The sequence below is a fragment of the Vicugna pacos genome, chromosome 5, assembly GCF_048564905.1.
Source record: "Vicugna pacos chromosome 5, VicPac4, whole genome shotgun sequence".
Classification (NCBI taxonomy): domain Eukaryota; kingdom Metazoa; phylum Chordata; class Mammalia; order Artiodactyla; family Camelidae; genus Vicugna; species Vicugna pacos.
Genome location: NC_132991.1, coordinates 66,609,381 through 66,632,204, shown reverse-complemented (window position 1 = coordinate 66,632,204; position 22,824 = coordinate 66,609,381). Strand labels below are relative to the sequence as shown.

The following is a 22,824-nucleotide window of genomic DNA, read 5'->3' as shown; positions in this document are numbered from 1 at the left end:
TATTCCATTGTGTGTGAAATTTGTTTTTATCCAGTCATCTGTCGATGGACATTTAAGTTGCTTCCATGTCTTGGCTAATGTAAATAGTGCTGCTGTGAACACTGGGGTGCATATATCTTTTCAAATTATAGTTTTCTCCCAATATATGCCCAGAAGTGGGATTTCTGGATCATATGGAAACTCTACTTGTAGTTTTGAAAGGACTGTCTCTACTGCTTTTCATAGTGACTGTGTCAGTGGACATTCCCACCAACAGGGTAGAAGGGTTCTCTTTTCTCCACACCCTCTCCAGCATTTATTACTTGTAGACTTTTTAATGGTGGCCATTTTGACTGATGTGAAGTGATACCTCATTCTAGTTTTGATTTGCAATTCTCTGATAATTAGCAATATTGAGCATTTTTTCATGTGCCTATTGGCCATCTATATGTCTTCTTTGGAGAAATGTCTATTTATATCTTCTACCCATTTTTTTGACTGGGTTATTTGGTTTTTTGTTATTGGATTGTATGAGCTATTTGTGTATTTTGGAAATTAAGCCCTTGTTGGTCGCATCATTTATAAATATTTTCTCCCGTTCGATAGGTTTGTCTTTTCATTTTGTTTATGGTTTCCTTTGTTGTGCAAAAGCTTATAAATTTGATTAAGTCCTATTTGTTTATTTTTACTTTTGTTTCTACTGCCTTGATAGACTGCCTTAGGGGAACATTGCTAATATTTATGTCAGATAATGTTTTGCCTATGTTTTCTTCTAGGGATTTTATGGTGTTATGTCTTATATTTAAGTCTTTAAGCCACTTTGAGTTTATTTCTGTGTGTGACGTGAGGGAGTGTTCTAACTTCATTGATTTACATGCGGCTGTCCAGCTTTCCCAACACCAGTTGCTGAAGAGGCTGTCTTTTCTCCACTGTATATTTTTGCCTCCTTTGTCAAAGATTAATTGACCATAGGTGTATGGGTTTATTTCTGGGCTCTCTATTACATTCCATTGATCCAAATGTCTGTTTTCGTGCCAATACCATGCTGTTTTGGTTATGATAGCTTTGTAGTATTGTCTGAGATCTGGAAGGGTTATGCCTCTGGTTTTGTTCTTTTTCCTTGGGATTTCTTTGGCAATCTTTTATGGTTCCCTATAAATTTTAGGATTATTTGTTCTAGTTCTGTGAAAAGATATTTGGGTAATTTGATAGGGATTGCATTAAATCTGTAGATGGCTTTGGGTAGTCTGGCCATTTTAACAATATTAATTTTTCCAGTCCAAGGGCATTGGATATCTTTCCTTTTATTTGAATCATCTTCAGTTTTCTTTATCAGTGTTTTATAGTTCTCAGCATATAAGTGTTTCATCTCCTTGGTCAGGTTTATTCCTAAGTATTTCTTTTTTTGATCTAATGCAGAGCTCTTAATGCTTGTGAGTGTGATGTTTAATGGAAACAGGGTGTGGTTTGATTAATGGAAAACAGGAACTATCATCTCAGGTGTGTTGGTGGATTTTGTCATTATTTAGTCTGAAAACTCTACACAGAGAGTCTTGATACAAGTCACTGAAGCTATTGCCCTCACAGAGGTGTTCTCTCCCTGAAAATTTGTAATGTGCACAATAAACTGAACATAGTCTATATTAATTGCTGACACAGGGAAGTCATCTTGGAAAGGAACATAGGGGCAAAGGAAATTTGGATGGGAGAGTGTTCAGCAGCCCCCTCCCGCTCAGCACATTTTCCTTTTGTGCCGAGCCAGCAGGATGTCTGGTGCTGGGAGAGCTTTGGCAAACAACCGAGAGAGAAAATCTACCTGCTGAAAAGGTAGTGAAATCACACAGACCTTCAGCTCCTTAGTATTTATACAGTATTTGTGGAATTTTCCTTTTTGTTTTCTTATTCATTCTTAGTAGAAGAAAGGACAAAAAAGACCTGATGAAAAGCTTCCCCAAGAAAAGCTTTTTGAGGGAATTTAACAGGAGACAAAGGAGTCAGAGCACTGGTTACTTGTGCAAGAACTGAGGGAGGAGAGATTTGCCAGGCAGGAGCAGAGGCGTGACCCTAGGTGGGGGGAGGCAGGGCACCCACCAGCACACAGACGGCCCCTCTTGGAAGTGTGGGTGTTTCTCCTGGGGAAGTAAGAGGAATTCCTAACGGTGGCTTATGGCAGTCATAAGCCAGCATCTACACAGAAACTGCTGCCTCTGAGCTTCATAGGAAGCCTCTGAGCGGAGAAGCCCAAAGGACTTAGGTAGAAATTTGTAGCCCTGGTTGGGAGACCTATCTGTAGCCATCGCTTCTGGGTTTGAGTCTCAGCTTCATAGCTGGTTCAGTATATGACCCTGAGTCACTCTTCGCCTTAGCTTCTTTTGGTTTAAAATGTGGAAAATAATAATATCCAACCTCGTAGGTGAAGATAGATTCAACCATGTATGTAGAACAGCTAGCAGTTTTTGGCACTCAGGACAAGCTCTGCACATGTTAGTTGTTATAATTGAATGATCTCCTCCTTTGCAAAAACAGGGATGCGGTTAAATAAGAATCCATGCTGTGAAAAGTCAAGGAGGGGCAATCTTTGACACTACAATAAGGAAAGTTCAGTTAGTCAAATGACAATTATTGAGTATCCACTCTGCAGGGCACTGATCCAAAGGTGACTGTGACTTTATCCCTGCTTTCAAAGAGCTTAGACTTTAGTAAGGAAGATAGATACATACACAGACAACATGCAGAATGATGCATTATCTACAAGAGCTGTTGTATCACATTGTTTAAGACACTGGACCTGGAAATGGAGTGCTTGAGTTCAGATCTCAGCTCTGTTGCTCACTAGCTGTGTGACCTTGGACAAGATACCTAACCTCTCTGTGTTCAAGTTTCCGTTTATGTAAGTGACAATAATATTACCACTTGGATCCATGAGTTGAGGTGAGAATTAATCTTGTGGATACTGTACAGTGCTTAGAGTGATACTTGGCACCCAATAAATACTAGTTTTTATTATGTTGTATTAGAAATCAGGAACCTGCCTGCTTTCCTGTGCCTTCTTTCTCTTGACATAGAGGTGGTTAGGAAAGGCTTCCTGGTGGAAGTGGTGTGTAAGAAAATCAGGTTGAGGAAGGGCTGTCCTGAGAGGAGAGAAGAGAATCCTAGAGAGAGCGATGGCATGTACCAAACCCGCAGGACAAAGCTAGCATCTTCTAAGTGCAGCAGTTAGTTCAAAACGGCTGGGATTTGGAAAATGTGGGCGAGAGCAAAGGAAAGAGGAGAGAAGTGAGGTAAGATGAGTGGAAGAGGCCAGACCATGAAGGGCTTTGTACATCAGCCTAAGGAGTTTGGACTTTCTCCCAAAAGCAGTGGGGAGCCTGGAGGAGTAATTTGATCAAATGATCAAAAATCCTGAAAACAGATGCCCAGAGGGTGAACGTGAATAAAGACAGCATTGAGCTTGAGAGTTATATGTTGGAGAAGGCCCACATTTGGGGAAAGGGGGAAGGAAAGGCACAAGGAAAGGAGTCTGGGAAGGAAAGGGCACCTTATGAGAATAAGCAGGTAGCCTTGGGCCTGGATGCTGGAGAGGTTTAGGATTTCAAGCAGAAAGGGTTAAGCAAAGTCTCGAGTGCGGAGGAGAGATCAAACAAAATAAGGACTGAGAGAAGTTTATTGGTTCTGGCAATTAGGAGGTAATTGGTGACCTTGGAGCATCGGGGAAGCACTGGAGCTGGAAGCCATATGGTAGAGGATGCAGAGACCAGGAGAAAGTTGGCTCCTGGAGGAGGGCTCTGGGTGCGCCCAACCTGGCACTGAAAGAAGGGAAAAGAGAGCAGTGAGAGGACCCAGGGCCTTTTGAATAGGAAGGACCCAAGAGATGATTTCAGTGAAGAGAAAGAATATCTAGCCTCTGAGGGGTGGAGAGAACCAGGATACCTGATTGGTTCAGAAGGGAGAGGGTCTCTCTGTGTTGGACACAAGGCTCGGAAGGCACAATGGACACAGGAGCAGACACCATTTCTGAGGGTGGGAAAGGAGAGGCTCAGAGGACTTTTTAAGTTTTGAAAATGAGGGGAAATATATAGAAATAGGTGACTTGCTGTCATGGCAGATTTTGAGTCAGCTGCTGTGGGAGAGACTTGAGAGAATTAACGAGAAATGAGTAAAACAATTGCTGGGCACCCGTGAGGCGAAGTGGGACTCCTTCACAATAAATTAGTGAATTTAATTTTCCTGGAAGCCTCCTGCAGTTGTGAGAAAGAAAAACAAAATGCGTCCACTTAATTTCTTAAGACACTTGAATTTAATTCTAATTTAAAACTTTAAGAAGCTACTGAACTTTATAAAATGGTGTTCGTTTTCCAATTCCCTGAGTTCTACTAACCTTTTCCAGAATTTACCATTGCCTTTCAAAAGAACTGCCAGAGTAAGTGTGGCCCTGTGGGTGCTTCCTCTCCTTCCACTCGCAGTATTGGCTACATTCCAGAATTCTTTACTTGTTAAAATGTTCCAATCAGATTTCCCTAAACGTTGGCCCCTCTAACTTCTACAACTTTTCCAAGTTGTAACTCTACCTGACTCATGTTTCTGCCACTGTCACTGCCTCCAATGTTGGAGGATTTGGTCCATTCATGTATTTCATCTCTTACCAGCTTTCCTCATTATATTCTCCCAGATTTCCGATTTTTTTGCTCTGTTAACGATGTGCATTTGCTGTAATCTCACCGTGGCATTATTAAAATGTCCAGTTGTCCAAAGGGCAAGCTAAATGGATGTCTTACCGTGTGGGACGGAATTTCTGCTTAAATCTCTGCTTTAATGTTTTTGAAGTTTAGACTTTAGAAATACCTCGGTCGCATTTTAGAGCTGTTCCCCAAAACTCTGAAATGTTTCTGAGTCACTTCCTGATATGCAGGACCCCTCAGAGTACGAAGGCACTTTCAATGGCTCTGCAAAAGGACATCCTTTCCCTAAAATGGACCCCCACTTAGAGGACATTTCTCATTTGCTGATAGAATCGAACCAGACCCAAGAGAAGCACATTCTGGGAAGTAAGTTCGCCAGTGTTTCTGACTATGAAAGTAGGTTTCTGAAATCCAAGATTATTCTCAGCAGGGAGCCTAAATACAGCCTGGAGCTACAGAAAAGAAAAATCCCTATTTTACCTGTTATGTCTATAAATTGTGATCACTTATTTTCATTCCAGAGCCTTACTTTGTGCTGAACCATGAAAAGCAAAAATACATTTAAAATATTAAACTGTAAGCTGTTAGGGGTAAAAGGCTCCCTTTGTGTCAGGATTTTTTCTCTCTGATGGGATGAATAGTAGTCGCCTTTCTCTGACATAAATAGCTTTCATATAATACCTTCCAGTGAGGGAAAAAAAAAAAACGGCTTTAGGACAAAATACAGTCACCACTCCTTTTCCCCATGCATGAACTTTTGAACAGAAAAATAACATTAACAGATTATTAAACTATTTGTCACCAAAGAAAAGTAGATGGTATTTTTGTGCCTTTAATATTTTGTAGCAGGAAGAAAGAAATCATCAAAGGGATAGTCTTTCTTGCCCTGCTTTCAAAATCCACAAATTTTTCCCTTTCCACTATGATTCACAGTTGTCCTAGGTTTTCAGACTTGTGATTTTGCTCATTATTGCAAACGGTTTAATTTTCATTCTGAAATCTAGACTCAGTTTCAGAGTTCAGCATGAGAGAAAGGAACTATTGAAAAACACTTTCTTTCCTTTCCTTTTTTTTTTTTTCCTTGAGGGAAGGCTTTGATTCTCAGAGGATATCAAATTCCAGTGTCAGTTTTGTAAATAAGTATCGAAAAGTCTGTTGTCTTCCCAAGCCAGGCTGTCTGTCTTGTTTGTGTGTTTGTAGTAAACTCATCTACAAATGCTTCGCTGATAAAGTTAACACTTAGTTAATTACCCAGCGCCTTGACATGTCCTATAATTGCCATTTGGCTAACACACATTTGATATTTGTCTTGGGTAGAATTTGTCGAGACCCAGAGAGGCAAGCTCTTGATGGATGGGGAACAAACCAAATAAATACAGTATTTTATGTTCTTTTAATTCGGGGCCAAGTGGATTTGGATGAAGTGTTTATTTAGTTTGCTGGCTGTTTCAAGATGCTGTGGTGTATTGATTCCTTTTATTACCAGCAGCCGTTTAACCTGACCTCTTCCAGATCCAGTATTTTAAAAGCCATAAATTTTAACTTTACTTATGAGCAAAGGCTGAAATGCTGTGAAAGCCTTTTTATTAGTTGAGCTCCACCATTCTCGATGCTCTCGTGTCATCCATGGCAACAATATTTAGGGCTTCTTAAATTAGAGTGGCTGCTCGGCTGCTGGGGAGGGGCACAGGCAGCTATAAAATGAAGTCATAAACATTTCAAGCGTGGAGGATTCCATGATGCCAGAGCAGACAGGTGCAGGAAAGAAGGGGCAGCCCCAATGAGGAAAAGATTTGGGTTGATCATGTTAAATAAACATTTGCTTTAGCATCTCGGGTACTGAACACTATTTGGACATGAGGAACAGAATACCAGGTAACCAAGGAGCAGGGAGGAGCCAGGGACCAACCTGGGACACCAGCCTTAGACAACTGTCCTGGTCTTCATGTCCCAAGTTCCAGGCACAGCCTTCATCTCTGGAATCGAAACAAACCAAGAAATTGACTTTTTTTTCCTTTTCCCCTAAGCTGTGAAAATATATGCTTCCCATCATAGACTGATTTGAACAAGATCTAGGAGAGACTCTAGGATGTCAGTTCTTATCTCTTTCAAGATACCATAAACTGTCCTCCGAGGACAGGGAACTGTTTTATGTCAACCAGCAAATCAAAACCATTTCATGTTGAAATAGGCCAGAAATAATGAACGTCCTGGCCAGGTGTATACACTTTAAAGGGCCTAATTTTCCATAAAGAAGAAGAGATAGACACACTATATATGAATTTATTCCTGAAATGCATCAGTAGGTGAGACTGCCCTCATATTTGGAGTGGAGGACAGGAAGAGAATTCTCCTTTGTGTGACTTCATGGGTTTAGCTTGTGCACATAGTAGCTTTGGTCTGCTTTGGAGAAAATTGCCCATCAGTTTCCTAATTATCAAAGATGTTTGTTTAAATAAATTTTCTTTCCTCAACCCCTGGACCTCTTTTTATTTGATCATGCAGCAAAACTCTAATACAGCATTAGTGGGGTTATATAAGCAAAGAATTATCATTTCACCATAGGAAAAAGACCCAAGCTACAAAGAGAAAATCTCATATTGAAATAATTTAAATAAAAACGCCTACGACAACAGAGAAATGTTGAATGAGGAGATTCCCTCCCCCCATCTTCATTTTATATTTCTTTGCAGAGGAATTTAATCCAAAGTGAAATGTGTTTGGATTTGGTTTGTTATTTCACCTTCTGATTCTATTCTGTTTTTCCTTAATGATGGTCTGCTTAAGAATCCTTACACTACCTATGGCCAGAGACTTCTGTCCTAGCATTTTAAGAAGCTAAGTATTTTTAATAACTTGAGTGATACTTACAAGATAATCCTTAATATTTGCCCCCTCTTTGGATAGTTTAGTGACTTAAATGAGAAAAGTAAAATATATTTAAATGTCTTGCTATTAAAATTACGTTGCTTCCCCAAATCATGTTTCTTAAATCACTAAAATAAGAAAAACGTTCTTAGTAATTTGGAAAAAAAAATCAGGGTTAAAACAACATCAGAATTTTACCATCTTTCAGTTTAAAAAATTGCCTAAACTCAATAGATGCAGATCTCACACTGTCCAAATCATTGTTTGGTCTTCGTATAGAAACCAAAGGCCTGAGAATGTGGGACTCTTTACATGACTCTGGCCAAAGCCTTCTGTCCGAGCTCGTTAAGGAGTTAGGCATTCTCATTGATTCAGTCCCCTAAATTTAATTTAATTCAGTTCACTAAACAGCAGCAAAAATGTTTAGTGTTTTCATTTTCTATAATCTTTTTTGAATCAAGGTGGACCTAAACACATTCTTTACCCAAGCTGTCGTGTGACCAATATCCCTTTTTTTTAACATTTTTTATTGATTTATAATCATTTTACAATGTTGTGTCAAATTCCAGTGTTCAGCACAATTTTTCAGTCATTCATGGACATATACACACTCATTGTCACATTTTTTTCTCTGTGATTTATCGTAACATTTTGTGTATATTTCCCTGTGCTATACAGTGTAATCTTGTTTATCTATTCTACAATTTTGAAATCCCAGTCTATCCTTTCCCACCCTCTACCCGCCTGGTAACCACAAGTCTGTATTCTCTGTCCATGAGTCTATTTCTGTCCTGTATTTATGCTTTGTTTTTGTTTGTTTGTTTGTTTTTGTTTTCAATATCCCTTTTTGATAACCATGCATCCGATCTTTTTTAAGAATTTTAGTTGTAGTTAAATATACATAACATAAATTTACCGTCTTAACCGTCTTCAAGTGTGCAGCTCTGTGGTGTTAAGCACATTCACGCTGACGAGCATCCCACTTCTAAGACACCAGATACGCTAGTACATCCCCGTCTTCCCCCGCGGTAAGCTGGCTGCCTCTGCCGGCAGAGCTGCCATGCTGCATTTGATGGTCTTGGGCCAAATGTTTTCCTCTGCACCCACAAGAGAAAACGCAGTTGTTACCTTGGGGAAGCTACTCAGATTTCTAGAAAAACTTTCTGTCGGGTTGGCTGTCATGGTGTGAATTAAAAGGTTATGTCAGAGGTTAAACTATGCAATTAAATCAAGAAAGCAGATTGTTCTTGTAGCTGACATTAACTTTTGAAAAGAGACTGGATATGCTGTACTGAGTCACATATAAGCTGCACAAAGGGAACGCTGGGAGAAAAATTATTTCACCAGGTACTTCCCTTGAAAGAAAATCGTTCCATCTTGCACCTCTGATTTTTCATCTTAATTCTGTTACTTCCAGAGGCTCATTATCCTGCTCCAGATTTGCACACAGTGGCTGATGCCTTGTGACGGGTTGTTTTTGTTTTTCCGCTTTAGAAAGCACTCCTCCTCCCTAAATAATTGTCTGCAAATTAACCTTTTCTCTTACTGGAATATTTAGTGGGATAGCATATAGAAAATAGCAATATGTAAGGGAGACTCTTTGGACAGGAGATAAATTCTTTGAGGCCACGAGGGTATCATTTATTAAATGACTGTTCCAGTCCACTAAATGGGCCCCTTTTGACCTGAAAGAGTTAATGCTGTATTGAAAGTGTCTGGCTTGTCCCCAGCTTCTCTCCCTTCGAAGGCTCTGACCCACTAATGGCGGTAATAATAATAATAGAAAACAACCCCGCGCTGCCTCCATCACTCGGAAACTGTTAATGGTATCCTAATGTTTTTTATTCTTTAAGTGTAACAGAAAACTGACAATCTGCTCAGCTAAGATTTCAAATGTAGTAATTTTTTCATTGCCGTTTTTACATGCCATGCAGGATGCTGAGTAAGGAATAAGGCAAAGCCTTATAATTGGTCTTTTAAATCATCATAAACATTTATTTTTCCCCCCATGGCTATTATCTAGTGCCAATAACTCAGTCCTAAGATGATGGGAAAAACTATTTAATGATGCATCACACGCTCCCTCCTGAGTTCTTATCCAGAATTAAGCAGGGAATAGAAAAATACGACACTTTGCTCAAAAGTTGATTCAAACATAAGAGCAAAGGCAGCTCTTTTTCATGTATGTGGGAACATTAGCGGTGAACCAAGGAGTGCTTTCTTTTTTGACATAAACACTTTTTAGAGAAGCCAAAATTTTTTATTATTATTATAATTAATTATTAAAAGTAGAAGAGGGCTCTGTAATGTTTGACACAGAACTGGGGCTTCTGGTCTGGAAGGTTGACATCTATAAAAGGCGAAGCATGATAATACCTCCTTGTTGGGTCTGTTTAGGAGATTATAAGCATTTGGCACAGCGCCCATCACATAGTAATTTCTAAATAAAGATAGCTATTGTTACTGCTTTTGAACCAAAACAAAACATCCATCCCAATTTTAGGTCCTTCAGTCATACACACGCAGGGAAAAAGTTCAACCTAGTGCATGGTGCCCTTAGAAGCCCCCTGCCTTGTTTATTACCCACAGCAATAGTGAAGGAGTGTATTTGAGCTACTGTGTTTGGACACAGAGCCTCAGACTTCAGAGACCTCGTACTGCCATTGGGGTCAACCGTGCCTCAGGTCATCTAAGCGCTTCACTCTCTTTGCTTTCTCTCTGCCCTTCCTCATCTCCATGCATATGACTGCTCTGCAGTAGACAGATTGGTGGCCTTGCTGCCCTCGGCCGGCCTCTGCTCTCACCTCTCCCCTGCCTTGGCTCCTGGACCAGTGCTCAGTCTGTCTGGTGCTGCTCAGTTTTCAGAGGTCCAGGTCAGGCCAGAGTCTTTTTGTCTGCTGACTCCCACCATTGACTCCATGTCTTGCTTTATCCCACCTTGTTTTGGGGTCCTTTTGAATTCTGCATTTGACTCTTCATATAGACAGACTGCTTTGCCCTGTGAGCAGGTGTTCACAAAGAGATACCCCTCTTTGTCTTCATTTGATCATTTCAGTCCAGCATCTATGACAGATGTAGAGGAAAACATCCCTTTTCTTCTTATTAATACTAAGTTTGACCTGTATGCATGGTACGTTGCAGCTTTGCTACCTTCTTGTACACGTGTAATTTCATCTGATCACAACAAAAGCCCATGAGATGGCATCACTGTTAACTTAGACAAGGTACTTCACCTACCTGTGCTTGCATTTCCTCAACTATAAAATGGAGATCACAGTAGTATATACCTCATAAGTTGAGCTAATGAATGTATCTGTAAAAGTACTCAGAACATGCCTGGTATAGATGGCTGCTGGTGTTTTTTACCATCATCATTATTATCATCCTCAAAATAATCATTTTCATTTTCCACTTTTGCTAATGAAGAAACTGAAGCCCAGAGAGATTAAACAGCTTGCCTGGATTTCAAGTCTTCCAGTTCCAAGTCCACACCAATGATGCCTCAAGCATCAAAATCTTTATCATTAACCACCCTCAACTGCTTACTTTTGGTCCAGCATTTCTGTAGTCAGTTTACAGAGAAGTTCGTAATTCACAGTTTGTTTAGAAACTCTATGAAGGAGAAGCTTAAAATGAACACACCTGCACAACACTAACCTTTCTGCAGAAACAGATACCTCCTCCCTGTGAGGCAGCTCCATCTCTTCCCAAATGTGAGGTCTCTTGAGTAGCCCTGGGAATACGGTGGGAAGAATAGGCAGCTAAAAGTGATACCAGATTTACTCTTACGTCTTTAAAACTCAGAACAATATGTTTAATTAGCACAGTTGTAGATAGGTTGTTTGAACCCTTGGTCAGCCATAGCAAGGACTGATTGTATTCATCTTTTGAAAGCCCTTCTATTAAAGTGTGTAACAATTAGTAGTATGTCTGTAGTTATTAGTAATCATTTAGAGAATGGTCCTCTCTTTCATGATGGAGTCAGGGGCCAAGCTAAGCAAGTCAATTTAATACAACTCTTCTCATTGTTGGGAAGTTTATATCTCATAAAACCCACCCTGTAATAGATGAGAATATGCCCGCCTCTGGTACAGCGTCAGACACACATCTCACTGCTGTTATCAGCTCTGTGCTTATGATCCATCCTTTCACCAGCATTGTAGCCAAGGAACAGGCCTTCTTGTTCTTCAAGCATCTGTCTGACCTGAGTAGGAACGACCTGGTCGCTTGTTATGTGAAGGCGATATAGGAGGGTAGGGTACTAAGTCAACACTCTTTAGGTTACACTCGAAAGAAACGAATTTCAATCTGGCTCTTACGAAGAAGGTAATTTGTTGACTCAAGCCACTGAAAAGTTCAGAGGAGTATCTACATCCAGGGTCCATGTCAGCAATACTCTCTCCCAGCCTTAGTTCCTCTCTTTGAACTCTGTAGAAAAGCAAGGCGGCTGTCAGCAGCTCCAGGTTTATCCACCCAGCAACCACACAGCAAACATGATGACTTTGTCCTGGTCACTCTACCAGGATTACTTCTAATTAGCCAGCAGCCTCCTCCTGAACCAACCAGGGGGATGAAATACCCTGAGCAGTCATGCCCGGGTTAGAGGCATACTCCTGGGTGAGAGGAAGGGAGGCACAGTAACTCATGGAAAGTCAGGACGCCCCTGCCAGGGGGAAGAGTGGTTACTGGGTAGGGAGGAGAAGTGGCTGGCAGTAGCAGGGGGAGGCAGAAAGGACAGATCAGGATAGCTGGAGACTGGAGATGCTCTTTCTGTTTCTCCATGAGCTTCCCTGAGACAGAGTAAAGCATTGTTTCCAGGTACCCCTAACTTTTCACTACAATCCGGCAAGAATTTCAGTACAAAAAAGACTGATCACAGACTTCCCTGAGGGGGTGTTATTAATGGAAATACCACCTCCTTGTAACCTTCTTTCCTGCTGCTGAGGGCTCCGCGGGCTGAGTTATAGGGAAGCTGCAGCGTGTTGTCAGATTTCACAACAACATTAAGTGGGACTTCCTTTTCATATTTGCCACCTCATTTATTTTGTGTGTCCCCATGTTATTAGTTTTACTGCCCATTAATCATTATATATTATAAAATACAGTGTAAAGTGTGCTTACGAAGAGATAGCACTGGGTCTGGGCATGACACTCACAGCTTAGCCTTGGCAGGAGGAAGCTGAGGGCTGACAGGCAGTGCCCGCATCCTCGCCAGTCCCCGAGGCACAGCTCTGAGCGTCCCTTCCCCACCAAGCAGACTAGAACACATGTCTTCAGACTTTCCCACCCGGTGAAAGAAAAATCTGAGGAAAGTTCTTGTTCACTGTGAGGACAGATGACGAACGATACAAAAAATGTTTTTGAAGAAATTGCTTCACAAAAGTCTGGCATTACAATTGTGAAAAGGAAGAAAGTAAAGAATAAGGTATTTTATTAGCAGGGAGTTTCATTGCTATAAAATATTTTAGTCTTCCTTCTAATTTGGCCTATAAATTTCTTCCAGATTATTTTTCCTCCATTAACAATATTATCAAGTCATTTCTCTGGTGAAAAATTTTAAAAGGCTTCCAGTTGCCCCCTGCTCTGAGTCACACCTTCTTAGCCAGATGTCGAGACCTTTCCTATCTTTCTTCCTCCTCCATCCCTACACATTTCCCACTAATCTCCGATTTCCCCTTACCGTTCATCCATCCTATGTCCCCACCATCAAGTAGACATGTCAGGATTTTTCATCATGCTTTTCCTTCCCTTATACTGGAGTAATGGTTACCTTCACTTTTCCAGTGTATTTGATCCATGTTCTAGGACAAGTCCCACTTCATTCATGAAGCCTAATCCTGTGACCCCAGATCCCAGTGTGCTTTCTTTTCTCTGGACTTCCCCAAGTCTAAACTACTCCAGCCCTGAAGTCTGCTGTATGTCAGTGTTCTCAGCTCCATCATTCACCAAGATGCCTGTTGACTAACGATCCCAAAAGTCTGTGACCTTGTCTGGTGTGACACTTGGTTGATGGTGTCATGGGTCGGTCTCAGGGAGAAGAGTCACCTGGCTGGTGGAAGAAATGAACCAGCCCTTTACTTGCTGTCCCCAGTGTCGTATTGTCATCGAGTGATTTGAACACTTGGTTTCTTTATGGAAAATGCCTCTGTAAGAAATAAGCTTACTGGGGTTATTGAAGGAAGTAAAATGTACAGAAGATGATTTAAAAAGTGGTAAAGAATGTTAACCAGTACAAAACCAAAAAAAAAAAAAAGTAGAAGTTTTGAATGAAGAGTGAAAATTTAAAGCTAATGATGACTCAGGCCCACAATGTAGGGACATAGAAACAGAAATCCTCCTGGCATTCTGGTGGTTGTAGATAATCCTCCTAATGAGTGTAAACATTGCTCGTGAAAGAAGACATATGGTACAAACTAATGTTTACTGAACATTCACCGTGTGCCAGGCCCCACGTTCAAGCTCTGGATCAGATAATCCTCTAACTACCCTGCGAGGGAGGCGCTACATTCTCTCTCCTTTACAGATAAGGGAAGTGAAGCACAGAGAGGCAAAAGCCTCACCCAGGTTAACACAGTTAGTACAGAGGTCAGACTGGGACACAAACCCAAGCAGTCTGATATCTGAACCCGGGCTTGTATCACGTGTTGCTTTAAAGGTTAAATTTTTAGTGGATGCTAAAGAGGCCGTTAATTAGTGGAGTGAAGAGATAACATGTTCCCCACTGGAAGCGTAATTCCAGAGCAAACTAGGAATCAAACATCTTATTTCCTAAAACTTGTGGCTCCGTATCACCTTTAGATGGATACGTCATAAACATTAGGGAACGACTCTATGTTCTCTGCGGTTATCACTTCATGTGTGTTCGTCTGTGCTCGCCACATGGATTATAACAGCTTGGAGGAAAGAAGGTACCTTGTCTTTCTTTTCTAGGCATCAGAGATGGTGAGAGGAGCTTTAGCGTGTTCAGACATAGCATATGTGTAGCTCTGCCAAGTCAATGGGCCAGCCTTTCCTTGTCTGCCAACTCGGGGTATTTAAAAGAAGAATGGGAAGAATGTTGAGTTGAGTGGTTCTTCTGAGATTTACATAAGAGAGAGCACTGAAGCACTTCCTCTCAGGAATGGTCGAGTCATCAGGGTTAGGGAAACCACCAAATACTACTGGAAGTCCCCTAGATTCACCTTCAAGTAGAGAGTACAAAATTATTCCCAACAGATAGCCATTTCTTCAGTCCAGCAGCAGATTCAGTGCCTGGTTTGTGTTTAAGGGTGGAGACACAGCAAAGATAAAAATCTTGAGACCCATGAATCACACTCCCTGTGATAAGATGCTCCTGGCATGAACGGCAGGCAGAGACCATTGCCTCACGCCTGTTAGAATGGCTGTTACCACAGAAACAAGTGGTAACAAGCGCTGGCGAGGAGGTGGAGGAAAGGGAATCCTGCGCGCTGCTGGTGGGAATGTAAAGTGGTGCAGCCACTATGGGGGACGGTTCCTCAAAAAATGAAAACTAGAACTACCAGGTGATCAGCAGTTCCACTCATGAGTGTATCTGAAGAAAACAAAATCACTATTTTGAAGAGGGATTTTTACTCCATTTATTGCAGCCTTATTCACAATAGCCAAGACATGGAGACAGACAACCCACGTGTGGATGAATGGATAAAGAACAGGTGGTATAGATACACAATGGAATATTATTCCACAATAAAAAAGATAGAAGTCCTGCCATTGTGACAACATGGATGGACCTTGAGAGCATTATGTTAAGTGAAATAAGTCAGAAAGATAAAGACGTACTATAGAAGCTCACTTATATGTGGAATCTAAAAAAGGCAAACTCATAGAAACAGAGACTAGAATGGTGGTTACCAGGAGCTGAGGGATGGGGAAAATGAGATGTTGGTCAAAGCCTACAAATTTACAGTGATGAGTTCTGGAGGCCTAATGTGCAGCATGGTAACTATGGTTACAACACTGAATTACATACTTGGAAGTTGCTAAAAGAGTAGATTCTAAATGTTCTCACCATAACATGAAAAAATGGTAATTATGTGAAGTGATGAAGGTAATAACTAATCTTACTGGGGAAATCATTCTGTAATATATACATGTATCAAATCAAAATCAAAAATAGAAATATACATGTATCAAGTACATAGCACACCTTAAATTTATACAATGTTACGTGTCAGTTGTATCTCAATGAAAAAAATAAAATAATGTTTACCCAGGGTGAAAAAAAAAAAATCAGAGACTTTCAGGAAACAGTTCCTTTCTCCTAACTCCAGCTCTCTCCCAGACACACACTCACTCTGGGGCACGCTCTCACTGAGAGCAATAGTGAGTAAAATTGCTCTCATTACCTAATTTATTTACCCTGCCCTTCCTCCCTCTTCTTCGTAGCTCTCTCTGGACATGAACGAACAGTTGAATTTGGGTAAGATCAGTTGTGTAAGATGTGACCTCATTTTGTACAGAAAAGAACTCTGTAAATAATAAGCAACAGGGAGATGTTAGTTACCATTGCTCTTGTCTTCTGTTCCTCTTAGGTTGTAGCACAGCTCTGAGCGACCAATAGTACTCAGTAAAGACACATTGATAGCTGACTTGATTTTGGCTTGACATTTTAACATAGATTGAAACCTTAGTTAAAGTGTATCTAGTAAGAGATTGTTATTCATCTTAACACAAAACTGAAAAGCCTTACTTTCTATCAGTTCTGGAAATAATAACTGAGTAATTGAAAATTTGAAGTTTTATTTGGCTTTGTTTTCCTTTTTAGAATAGTCAGTTAGCTATGAAATGGGAGAAAATAATAAAGTAAAAAATATGAAAATAATTTTTGGCCCTAAAAACATACAGGTACCCAGTTTATACAACATCATGCAAAGATATCTTCATATGGACACCATCCAAGAGGCCCATCAGTTTGACCTTTTAGTTACACTAATGGTTCTTTAAAAAACTTATTAGAATCCGTTATAGCATACTTTATTTTGAGAGTATGACAGTATCCAACCCACATAAGACATAAACCACTCAACAATCAAAAGCATAAGGTCAAGATGTCCTCTTGAAGCCAGACATACAAAAAATAAGTGGTAAAAGGAAAGGGACGGGGTAGGGGGTGGAAATCACTGAAACAATTTGTGTTCTGAATGAAAAGCCTGTTACCAAGATATACAGGGAGGAACTGGAAGACAAACAGGGTGTTCTTGGCAGTGGGTAAAAATGAGACTATTCAACATGCTTGTAAGGAGGTAGACAAGGCAGAAATGGCAGGTAGAAATGGCAGACAAGGTTGATATTACAAGGAGAAAAGTTAAGCAAAAGGAATGACTGGTATAAAAATAAAGACAAAACATAGAGAAGATGAATGAATAATTATAGGTAGGGCAGAAATGATTAGATCCTTGAAGGTGACACCAAAGAACTGAAGGGTCCATTTAAGAAGGATCCGAGGCTGTGTGCGCGCTTTGAGGACATGAAGCAATTGTGGGGTGTATTGTGGGGTTGACTCCCTGTAGCCTCTAGACTCTGGAGACAAGGGCCATCCATGTGTTGTAGCCACCCTTTACCTGCACCTTCATTTATTCTTATAACAAATATTTATCTAGTCCTTTTCTGTACTGATACAAAGATCAACAAGACTAAGAAAATGGTAGGCGGCCCTGATCGATCCTATTAATTCTGCTCTACAGAGAGGAGAGCTTGCCACTTCCTTTAGTTTATTTCACTCTGAAATGAGTCTTTTTTTCCCAGTTAAATAATAAAAGTGTTTTCCCTTTAAGTAGCCACATTTCCCTTCCAGAAACCAGTGCTATTTATATAATTTTTAAATCCATTGTTATCTTGAATGCCAATTTGGGAAGCATCGTTGTTGTTGTTTTTAAAGCAGCGGAGTAACCCTGATAAGGCAAAGACAAGGACAACAAAAGATTGTAACAAACCAGTCTATTGAAAATGAGTTCGACTGGATTTTTCAGTTGCTTTAAGAGAATCTACCCAGAGATATGGTCATACATATTTTTAAAAAATAGTTTACCTACTAAATTGAACCACAGGGTCCATTTTCTTACCCACAAAGTGGATAAGAAATAATAATAATAGAAAAAGCAAAGTGTCACGAGAATATTTCAGTGTAATAAATTCACTATTCATTACATTTGTTGGATATAATTTGAGTCCAGCAATATATATACATATATATATGGCATTAGATTTGGACTTTCATTTCATAAAAGAAGGAATTTTTAGTGAAGAAAATTAAAATAAAGAGTTAACACTTAGAGATTTGAAGTCACTTGGACAGCCATGCCCACAATTGTAATTAAAGCATTGGCCGTATTTGTTCACCTAATCTTCCCATAATTTTCTCTAGATATTTCCATTTTAAAATAGACATAAAATAGACAATGTTTGGAAACAGAGTAGGGAAGATTATGCAAATATATGAATCTTAATGAGAAGTTCATTATTGAACATTTTGACACGAATTTCAGGAAATGATAAAAGACCCTGGGATTTACGAGACTTAAAAGGAAAAAAACTCTGCTCCTAGAGAACTTGGAAATTGCCAGTAAAAGAACTGAGATCCAAATGACAGCAGATAATGTATAAATCAGATTACATTGTGCCCTCTGGTAATGAATAGGAAACGGGGGCCCTGTGATAAGCTTGGAATGATGATCAATATTTGGAATACTGAGATAGGCAAGAAGGTAATTAGGCCCATTATGGACACAGTTAGCACAGATAACATAATTTGTGAAATTATACATTGGGATATTATGGGGAATTTTCTTCTAGGCTAATGGATTTGCAACGATATCTATTAAAGCACATAAGACATTTTGCCTCTAGGGAAAACTACTAAAAAAAATCAAACATACAAAATTTTCAGTAAGTGTAATCTAAAATAAAAAGACAAAGTGGGATGTGTTGCAGAATAAAGTAGTGGTGTGACTTCCTACTTGGAATTTATAATAATTTTTCATTCAAAGAGTTTTAAGGCTATTAATTTCACATCACAACTCCCCATGAAGCAAGCAAAGCACTTCTTTTGTATTTGCCCAAGTTCATTGCTCGTAATACAGCAAGGCCAAATTGTTAGTGAAAGCAAGCTATCTTGACGAATTCATGGCCTCTCAAGTTTCATGCTGTGTCCCCTGGATAACACTGCAATCATTTTGATCCCCAGTTTACTACTGGGCATAATTCCTTTATTTTAGAGGGAGGGGCTCTAGCTTAATTAATTTTCACTAAGTGCCTTGTGGGCCATTGATGTTATTGAAATGCACAAATTAATGCATTATTTATTGTTAATTTATCATAAGTATTTGCTAATTGTAAAGCTCTAGCTGGGAGAAAAAGTTTCCGTGTATCTGCGAGTGAGTACCTTCCCCCAAATAATTCTTTATGTTTTAATAAGAATGGATTGGAAGCAATTTCATCAATAATGGAGGATCCAATTACTGGTCTTCTGGATTAAGGCATTCTTTTATTGCAAGATTTTAATGCTAGAATGGGAAGTTCAAACATTGCCAATGAAATCTCAGACTAATTAAATGATTATAGCCTAAGGGGAAGGGTATCCAGGACTCCACTTCTCCACTATTAATCTTCCCAAGAAGAGCCTCTCTATGCGATGAGCAGATGGATATATATGCCTTATTTCAAGAGAAAAAAATTGTAAGGAATTATTTGGGGAAAATCAGTTCTTTTGAATAAAAAAAGAAAGGATGGTATTTCTTTATGAAGCTCTTTTCAGCTTCCTGTAGAAGGAATGGCTGTGTTTAGAAATGCAGTGGTGGATTGAACCCAAGGAATCATGCTAGACCTTCACTTACTCAAATGTTTGGAGTTGCTGCAAAAGCAGCAGTGACAGTACTCACCACCACTGCTTTACGAGTGCCTGTTATGTGTCCAACATTCTTCCGTCCTTGTCTTCTCCGAATTTTACAGGTTAGGAAACTGAGGCACAGGAGGGTTACGAACGAACAAGAAGTGGCAGAGTGGGGGGTGCTGGGATGTTCCGCAGCCTCTCCTCTTCATCACTGTTAATCGCTACTCTCTGTTCTCCTTAGTACCTGCCTTGCAGGGAACCACCAGCAGTTCTCAGCTGTAGGACAGAAGTGGGAATCCAAGACTGAATCAGAACTGAGGTCCACATCCAAACAATCCTCCAGGAAGGACTTTCTGTTTTATACTATGTTGAAGTGGGACTTTCTACCTACAAGGCTGGGGCCATGGCTCCACATTGTTTTAAGACTGTCCTGTAGAGGGCCCTCCCCACTTTGCCAGTGGCTCTCTGCTGCCCTTCTCACCACCTCTCTCATGCCCATGGAGAAGTGGTGGCAGAATTTCTTTGAACCTTTAGCCTTGGTGTGTGTGTTCATTCTTTTCGTAACACTGTTTTTCTGGATGGTGGAGAGCAGTGGCTGTGTCTGAGGATTGGTGGAGCCAGAAAACATGGCCCTAAAGTTTTCCTCTGTATGGGGAAGGCTTCCAGGACCAAGTCAAGCCAGTCCTTCACTTGGAAACAGGTAAATCTTCAGAAATGCTATAGCATCTTTAAAAAAAATATTCCAGTGATGTTTCTTTATGAGGCCTTTATTTTAAGGAAAAGTTTGGCGCTTGGAACTTTTAAGAACAGTTTTATTAGACCACTTTAAGAATAACTTTTATCATGTAAGTTTCCTCTTTTAGTACCTTTGGTAACCATTGTATCATTGTTTCGAGAAATTTGTGAATGTCAGATACATGTTTCTGATGGAAAGATAAGTTTATCTGGATCTTAGAGAACATAGTCACTGAATGTAGAAGTCGCAAGTTAAAAATGTAAAGCCTTACTACTAAAGTTAGGGAAAAAGATTTATTTCTTGTCATTTGCAAGTAACTTAAACTGGCCTGGAAATCACTGAAAAGTCATATTCAGATGACTTCTGTACATACTCAAAATGGGACAAGTAAATGCTCAAATTTGAACACAGTCCACCTCGTGACTGATAACACGTGATATTCAGAGATCACTCTCTAACAATTGCTTAAAGTCAGCCACAGCCAATGTCACATCAGCTACAGACGCAAATGTGAGGGATCATCATATTTTGGGATGACTTCAGTGGGATAGAGTGACGGAGGTTTTGATTTTGATTAATTACTCAATTTATCTTACCCTTTCAAAGAGACCTCTACTTTTAGTGGGAGCCAAAAAAAAAGTATGATTTGTGTAAATGGTTAGGCTAAAAATAGACAGTGAATCTTCCCATTCTGAAAGCTACAGGATTTCCAATGCAGTGTCAACCCAAGCTGGGATTGGTGAGGGCGGGAAGAAGGAAGAGGGATTGAATGTGACAATTTATGGTACCCGATGTAGTCTTTACAGAGTAGAAGACTTGACTTCAAGTGTGTTGCTGAAATTTAGTGCTGATGCCATCATTTGACATATTAATCCCTTGTAACCAGTAACCTTGACCTTCTCTCAGAAGCTGTGGACATACAAGGGAAACGTGAACCCTAGTCAAGGTCCCTTTCAGTTGGAGATTCAATTCAGTCAGTTTAGTGCACCTGTAAGTCCTCGTAAGGACTTACCTGATTTCAGATTCTCCTCTCTAACATCAGTCTTTTTTCCACTACTATGTCCTGTTTACTCCCTAGAAATAAATAAGAATGTTGTTTTCAAGACTGAAAATCCTTGAGTCCACATTTATAGCCAAGACTCATTTGCCGTTTTTGCTTTTAGTTTTACTATGCACTACATCCACTAGAGCTAGGTTATAATTTTGGCCAACATTAGTTGACATGTCTAATTTGTGACTTCTATTTATGTAAAGTGAATTAATTGCTGGCTCTATTAATCCTGCAAAACCCATGAATCCTTAACGTTCACTTTGCTCAGAATGAGTAACAGTGTATTTGTTCCTTCTCACAAATGACTTCTTGCCGAGCTTTCGATGCACTCCTCTTAGATAACACGCCTTGTATCTTGGATGATTCATTCACTTTCATGTTCCCTGGAATTTACTGCTGAAGGTTGATGTGAATACTTACAGTTTGGGCTCTAATATAATCTCCCGAATAGCAATTAATAAATAAAAGATGGGCACTGTTGTTGACAGAGGAGCTGGGCTTTCTCAGATAGTTTTCATCCTCCTGTTTTCTCCAGACTTCATGTCGGATCCCTAGGGGTTGATGGTGTAGAATATTTTCTGCAAACTCCAAAGCTTTTACTGGCGCTTTAATACCCCCAAGCCTCTGTGTTGCTTTTTGTTTTCTTGTCAGAAATGATCTTATTCAGTTTCTGTTTCTCCCACTCACCTTTCTTCCTGGGACTGTAAGAAATACGCCTCTTTCTGGATTTAGCAGCAGTGTACTCTTCCTATGTATGATTTGCAAGTAGCACCTGAAATTCATCCCTGAAATTTCTTATAACCTTTTTTTTTTTGCTTAGTCCCTTCTTTGTTGCATTTATTGATGATAGACTCTTGCTTATGAAATGCAGTATTTATCGTCATCATGGATGGATATGGTTCAAAGTGCAGAGTTGCCTCGTGTGAATTAATGATGAAACTATAAAACAACAATAAGTTTCTGCATTTTGTCTGCTTGACTAGGCTCAGGGCTAATCAAGACTAATGCTCTTATTGTAGAGCTGGGGACCACTAGAGGCCATTTTAAGTTGCTTCACCATAATCAAGTAGAGGGCAGAGGCCAAGTACAACTTTAGGCCATACAGAGCAGAAGGGGCCGAGTTAGGCTGCCCAGGGGCAGTTCCTGATTCTGATGCTCAATAGGTGTGTATCTTTAGACCAGGTATTTCACTGCTCTGTGCCTCAGTTTCATCACCTGTAAAATGGAAACAGTATTGTCAGGAACACAACTATAAGAATTACAGTAGGTTAATATAGACAAAGCCCTTAGAACAGGGCTAAATAAACACTCTGCATTGTTAGTTATTCGCATTATTGTCATTATTTTGACTATTTTAACATAGTCACAACATACGGGAGGATGCGTATTGTGCTTTAACTTTATACGTGTCTATGTAGGCATTACACCTTTGCTGTACTTCTTTTTATTCCTCGTGTTACCTAGTATTTTGTTAAGCAGCCAGTGATGATGGCCATGGTGGCAGCATTAGTAGACGCAGAAATAGGGATCAGAGTAAGAAAAGGTGGTGGGCATCCAAGTAGGTGCTTTACGCACATAATCCTCATTGTACTCAATCTGTGTCTATTGAGAAACTGCAAAGTGGTTGATTTCCAGAAATGCAAGTGTAGCACCTTCATAACAG

The 22,824-nt window shown here is 40.0% G+C and overlaps 1 protein-coding gene across 7 annotated transcripts in view; it reads left to right on the top strand.

The window, feature by feature from the left end:
• The window catches only part of PARD3B (par-3 family cell polarity regulator beta), a 948,983-nt gene that overhangs the window by 617,854 nt on the left and 308,305 nt on the right, over positions 1–22,824 (top strand). The gene's annotated exons all lie outside the window — the stretch shown is intronic.